At 40.7% G+C, this 6,621-nt stretch overlaps 1 pseudogene; it reads right to left on the minus strand.

Moving 5' to 3' along the window:
• Positions 1-3,508: 3,508 nt before the first annotated feature.
• Positions 3,509-3,606, minus strand: LOC120108226 (small nucleolar RNA R71; annotated as a pseudogene).
• Positions 3,607-6,621: the final 3,015 nt, after the last annotated feature.

A 6,621-nucleotide genomic window follows, 5' to 3' on the forward strand; every position in this document is an offset into this window, starting at 1 on the left:
CTTAGCACTTATTATAATTTTCATCATTATTTTATATAAATTTATCTCTTCCCAACTGCAGTACAGAGCCCAGCTCTTCTTCAGCACGCCTCACGTGTCTCCCAACCGTCCGTATCCAGCGCATCCAAACCTCAGCCGTCCGCCTCTTTCCAGTGATTTGCCCATGAAGCTTCTCAGACCCCATCCACATGCAAGGATCCGTGATCTAATCTCCCGCATCTAGCTTTTCCAAGCGTCCGCGTGCAGCCAACATCAGCGATCCGTCCGCGTGCGATCCAACTTCTCCCAGTCCATTCCGCATCTGTTTGCGAACCTCCCGAGCCCCAGCATCCCGCGATTTCCGCATCTTTGATCAGCTAGCATCCGGGCATCTTCCAAATCTGCATCCCAGCTCCCACGCGATCAACGTCTGCTTCTGCCGCAGGGTCCGCATCCAACGCCCTGTAGTCGTTCCGCGTGCGTATCATACGAATCTCAGCATCCCGAGCCCAACATCCGGCCGTCCGTGGCGATTCCACCGCGTCCGTCTTCTCCTCATGCAAATCTCCCATGTCCGTGCAACCTCCCAGTTCAGCTGTCCGCTTCATCCACGCGATTCCACCGCGTCCCAGCTTCCTTCAAGCATCCTCTGCATCCAGATCTCAAGCGATGGAGTCCCAGATTTCAGATCTCCTGAGATCCCAGCTCCATGATCACGATCCACCCGCGCTTCCCAGCATCTCCGAATCCTTCCACGATGGAACAGCAGGGAATCCCAAATCCCGCGAGCAACTCGTTGCCCAGTCGTCCGCGTCCGAAGATCCCGCATCCCAGCAAAGTCCCAGCCATCTGCGAAGGATCATCCACATCCCAGGATCCACAATCAGATCTCCCAGGCGATCGTGATCTTCCAGAATCCCAGGTCCCCGCGTCCGCAGCTTTCGGAGTCGCAATCTCTTCAGCTCACTTGCATCCGTCCATCCATCCGTTCACGGTGCATCCAAGCATCACAGCAGGCCCCAAGTTCGCGATCTCATCACAGCCATCCGCGCCCATTCCCTTGCGAGCATGAGGGCTCGCATGAACTATATGAGGCCGGGCAAGCTGGGGAAGAGAGGATTATCCCTCATTCGAAAAACAGAGCCTCAACCGGCTATTGAAGGAAAGAAAAAAAAAAAGAAGAAGGAAGGAACAGGGGATGCCCTGTTCTTCCGAAAAGAAAAGAAAAAGAGAGGGAAAGGCTTATATTTTAATGGAGGGCTGATATCTTGTGAAGGGTGATGGAGGAACCTTTGATGTCTTATTTTCTTTCAAATAAATTCTGAACATTGATCTCTTTGCTTTACATCTATTAAAATATTTTTGATTCTTGCATGCTTATTTATGAGATAGATCTTTTATGGTTTATATTTCTTGATTCATGGATTGTTTCGATGTTTGATTTGTCGTAGACGTAATCGGCACGATAAATACTTAGATCTTGAATTCATGTTTTCAAATTATATACTCCATGATTAAAACTGTTCTATCTGATTGATTCTTAATCAAGAATCGCAGAATTTAATTGTTGAAAATAATTCATCGAAGGGGATTCCAGATCCCTACACCATCTTAATCTATCCAACTTTCAATTCTCTGTTTACTGATTTATTTTCTATTTACAAAACATCATCTTTATCCACTAATTTATTGAATTAATTAATCTAAAATTATATTAAATAATCTAATATATATTTCGTTTCCTGAGAATTCGACCTCGGACTCCCGAGATTTTACTACTTGTACGATTCTCCTATACTTGGGAGATTAGTTTCGCGAAAATATTTTTGCGAACGCGTCAAGTTTTTGGCGCCGTTGCCGGAGAATGGCTGATTTATTAGTATAATTTTAGATTTAATTAGTACTTTAGTAGTTAGTCTTTTTCCTTCGAAAACAAAAAAAAATTCTTTACTACTAATTTTTTTAATTCCCTGCATAGTCTGCATCAAACTCTGATATCAAAGTAATTAACAGTCTGATTGAACTTAAATTTGGTCGTCAGGTGCAGGACCTGTGTTTCTTTCATCTGGACGGTCTGATTGACATTTTGAAACTTTTAAGACCATTAGATTAATACGAAACCTTGCTGCTTTCTGTTTTTAATTTTCTGCATTTAATTTTTTTAGAATCAGAATTTTATTGTTATCATATCTCATTAACCCTTGTTGTTAATTTAAAATTTAAGAAAAAAACTTTAATAAAAGATCAAGGGTGATTATTCAAAAAAAAGAGAGGAAAAACCTAAAATTTTAAATTTCAAATTTTAGAATTCAAATTTCAAACTTCAACTCATAAAATTTTTTTAAAAAATAAATAATTTGCTTGATCACCTATTCAATGAAATTTAATGTCATATCATAAAACATTAAAAAAAAAAATCTCTTGATTGTTGCATATAGTATAAGGCATCAGCATAAAATATTCTAAGGGCTGAACCCATTTAAAAAGATAAGGTCGGGATTTCATCACTCGTCCTTGGCCCAAAAATCACCCCATTGCATAAATATCCTAAGCTTAACTAAAATCTACTAGACGTTGGCCCCTAAGGACATTCGAGCTCAATAGGACGAAGACCACCGAAAGTTGCACCAATTTCGCTCTGTGGCTTAGTTGATGTTTAGGCAAGCTTTGTCCCTATAAGGGAGACAGTTCATCTGTTCGAGGCAAGTGGGTTTTAAGTGGGACCTTTACGAACGCATCGTGACCCCTCCACTTACCTAGGAGCTTACCTGGTCAACTCGATTCATTAGACCGGATTGGAGGCTTAGGTGCCCTCTTCAAACCAGTTAGGAGCTATCTAGAAATTTAAGAAAAATATTAGAAATTGAGTTGTAATGTTTTGTTGCATATTTGATTGTGAATAGATTTTTGTTTTAGGGTGTCGTTTTAGGGTATCTTTAGTTGGTACTTATATTTATATTTATTTTTTTAAAAAAAATATAAAAAAAATTTAATTAAATTTTGTATGCTAGGTTGGAATAGGGACAATACTGGGCATTTGAATTGAAAAACTTTTGACAATTCCTTAGATCATATTATTAAAACTCTTTCGCAAAATCTCAGATCTGGTGAGATGGCTGATGATGATGTAGGAAGTCACCATGGTGATGAAAGTAGACCCCCAGTTATGACACTTCGACAATACTTACACCCCACTAGGACTAGTCAACCTTCATGCATGATTATTCCTGAAAACGTAGGACACTTTGAAATCAAACCAGGAGTAATTCAATTGCTGCCCAAGTATCATGGGATGGAATCCGAGAACCCTTATCTTCACCTTAAGGATTTTGAGAAAATTAGCATCACATTTAGAGTGCCAAACGTATCGGAAGACGTCCTTAAATTGACCTTGTTCCCTTTTTCCTTAAAGGATAAAGCCAAAACATGGCTGAACTCCTTGAGACCTAGATCGCTAGGAACATGGCATGATATGCAAAGAGAATTCTTGAAAAAATTCTTTCCCGCACAAAGGACTAACTTTTTGAAAATGCACATTAGTAATTTCCAACAAAAAGACCATGAAACATTTTATGAATGATGGGAGAGATTTAAAGAATTGCTTCTCTCTTGTCCTCATCACGGGTTTGAAACATGGAGAACCATTAGTTTCTTTTACGAAGGGTTGTCTCCACAGTTAAAACAATTTATAGAGACTATGTGCAATGGTCTATTTTTGGAAAAGCAACCCGATGAGGCATGGGACTATTTAGACTCTCTCGCAGAGACTGCACAATTATGGGATACAGGGGATAGAGTGAATAAACCTTTGCCTAAGCCTACTAGCATTGGACACGGGGGCCTTTACAATCTTAGTACTCAGGATGATATTTAGGCTAAAATGGCAGCCCTTACTAGGAAGGTAGAGAAAATTGAACTTAGAAGGATTGAACCCGTCAAGACCGTAGAACATAACAGCGAGTGTTGTAGAATTTGCGAGATGCCTGGCCATCTCACCACTGATTGCCCCACAATACCCGCATTCAAGGAAGTCTTGCACGATCAGGCCAATGTTATGAATTCCTATCAAAAATCTTTTAATAATCCTTTTTCGGGTACTTACAACCCTGGATGGAAGAACCATCCAAATTTCAGGTGGAGGAATGACCAACCTCAACAAGTATATAACCCAACTCCTCCACCTCTGCAACCTCATTATGCACACGCACCCCCTCAAAAACCCAGTCTCGAAGAAACTTTGCAATCTTTCATGCAAGGTCAAGCTAAAATCAATGATGAATTAAGAAATCAACTGACAACGCTGACCACTGCTTTAAGTGCTCAAGAGAAGGGTAAGCTACCAGCTCAACCACAACCTAACCCTCAAGTCTACGGCGGTAGCAATGCATCATCTTCAACTTTGCATAAAGAACAAGCGAAGAGTATAATAACTTTGCGAAGTGGAAAGGTTATTGACCGACCAGTCCCAGAACAAACACAAGTCATACCTGATTCTGACCCTCCCAAGACAAAAGAAAAGGATAATGAAGAAACTGAAGCACAAACATCTACTGAAAAAATTAAATGTCCTTTTCCTGCACCATTTCCACAAAGATTAAAGCCCTTGCAAAAGCTTGAACCAAACTCTGAAATTTTTGAGCTTTTTAAGCAAGTAAAAATCAATGTACCTCTTCTTGATGCAATCAAACAAGTGCCTTCCTATGCAAAATTTTTGAAGGATTTGTGCACTGTCAAGCGTCGATTAAATATCAAGAAGAAGGCATTTTTGGCTGAAAATGTGAGTGCAATTTTACAGCATAACATTCTTCCTAAATATAAGGATCCAGGTTGCCCAACTATCTCGTGCATCATTGCCAATTTTAGGATTGAGCGAGCATTGCTAGATTTAGGAGCGAGTGTGAACTTGTTGCCATATACGGTATATGAGCAACTCGGTTTGGATGAGTTGAAGCCAACAACTATGACCTTACAATTAGCTGACAGGTCAGTGAAGGTCCCTAGAGGGATTATTGAAGATGTGTTGGTCCAAGTAGACAAGTTCTATTTTCCTGTTGACTTTATCGTACTGGACACACATCCTGCTTCCAATTCACCATCTCAGATTTCGGTCATCTTAGGACGTCCATTCCTTGCAACTTCTAATGCATTGATCAATTGTAGGAATGGTGTCATGAAGCTTTCTTTTGGCAATATGACCTTGGAACTGAACGTCTTTAGTATAGGCAAACAACCCCGTGATCATGAAGAAAGTAAGAAAGTTGAATGGGTTGCGGAAGAATATCTGTTAAAAGAAACATTTACTGAATCGGCCGACAATGGTTTGATAGATTGGTGTTCTGAAGGTACTGCTGATGATAAGGTCCCACCTGTTTTAGATAACTCGGATGTCATGATGGTTAATGGGTGGAGACCGAGAATAGAGGAATTTGAACAGTTGCCACCTCGAGAAGCAAAGATAGTACCATTCCATGAACAAGCACCTAAGCTCGAGTTGAAACCTTTACCGAAGAAACTCAAGTATGCCTTTCTTGGACTCGAGGACACTTTTCCTATAATCATCTCATCTGATCTTGATCATGCCCAAGAAAGAAAATTACTTTGTGTTCTAAAGAATCATAAAGGAGCTTTAGGGTGGTCTATTGCCGACTTGAAGGGGATTAGCCCTTTAATTTGCATGCACCGGATATATTTGGAGGACAATGCCAAAACCACAAGGCAAATGCAACGCAGGTTGAATCCTACGATGAGAGATGTGGTTAAAGCAGAAGTCCTCAAGTTGCTTGACGTGGGTATTATTTACCCAATTTCCGACAGCAAGTGGGTAAGTCCTACTCAAGTCGTTCCTAAGAAAGCGGGTCTGACAGTAGTCAAAAATGAGCAGGGTGAACTAGTCCCAACTCATGTTCCGACGAGTTGGCGCATGTGTGTTGACTACCGAAAATTAAATTTGGTCACCAGGAAAGATCACTTTCCCCTACCCTTCCTAGACCAAGTTTTGGAAAGAGTTGCAGGACACAATTTCTATTGTTTTCTCGATGGCTATTCTAGATACTAGCAAATTGAGATTTCACCAGAAGATCAAGAGAAGACTACTTTCACTTGTCCTTTTGGCACATTTGCTTTCCGTTGGATGCCATTCGGGTTGTGTAATGCACCTGCGATATTTCAAAGATGCATGCTTAGCATTTTTGAAGATATGAACGAGAAATTTTTAGAAGTGTTTATGGATGATTTCTCTATTTTTGGCGACTCATTTGATGATTGCCTGTCACATTTACAAGCAGTCTTAGCTCGATGCATGGAAAAGAATCTGATACTGATTGGGAGAAATGCCACTTCATGGTGCCAAAGGGAATTGTCCTAGGACATATTGTTTCATCGAAGGGCATGGAAGTTGATAGAGCTAAAATTGACCTAATCGCCAAGCTACCTGCACCCAAGACGGTTAGAGATGTTAGATCATTTTTGGGTCACGCCGGATTTTATAGGAGGTTCATCAAGGACTTTAGTGTCATAGCTCGACCATTATGTAACCTCCTATCCCTTGATACACCGTTCAATTGGACTGAAAACTGTCAAGAGGCATTCGAAAAGTTGAAGTCTATGCTTAGCACTGCACCCATCGTGCGACCACTCGATTGG

Source organism: Phoenix dactylifera, chromosome 7, assembly GCF_051530095.1.
Source record: "Phoenix dactylifera cultivar Ajwa chromosome 7, Ajwa_hap1_PhDact_Kaust_v1.1, whole genome shotgun sequence".
NCBI lineage: Eukaryota > Viridiplantae > Streptophyta > Magnoliopsida > Arecales > Arecaceae > Phoenix > Phoenix dactylifera.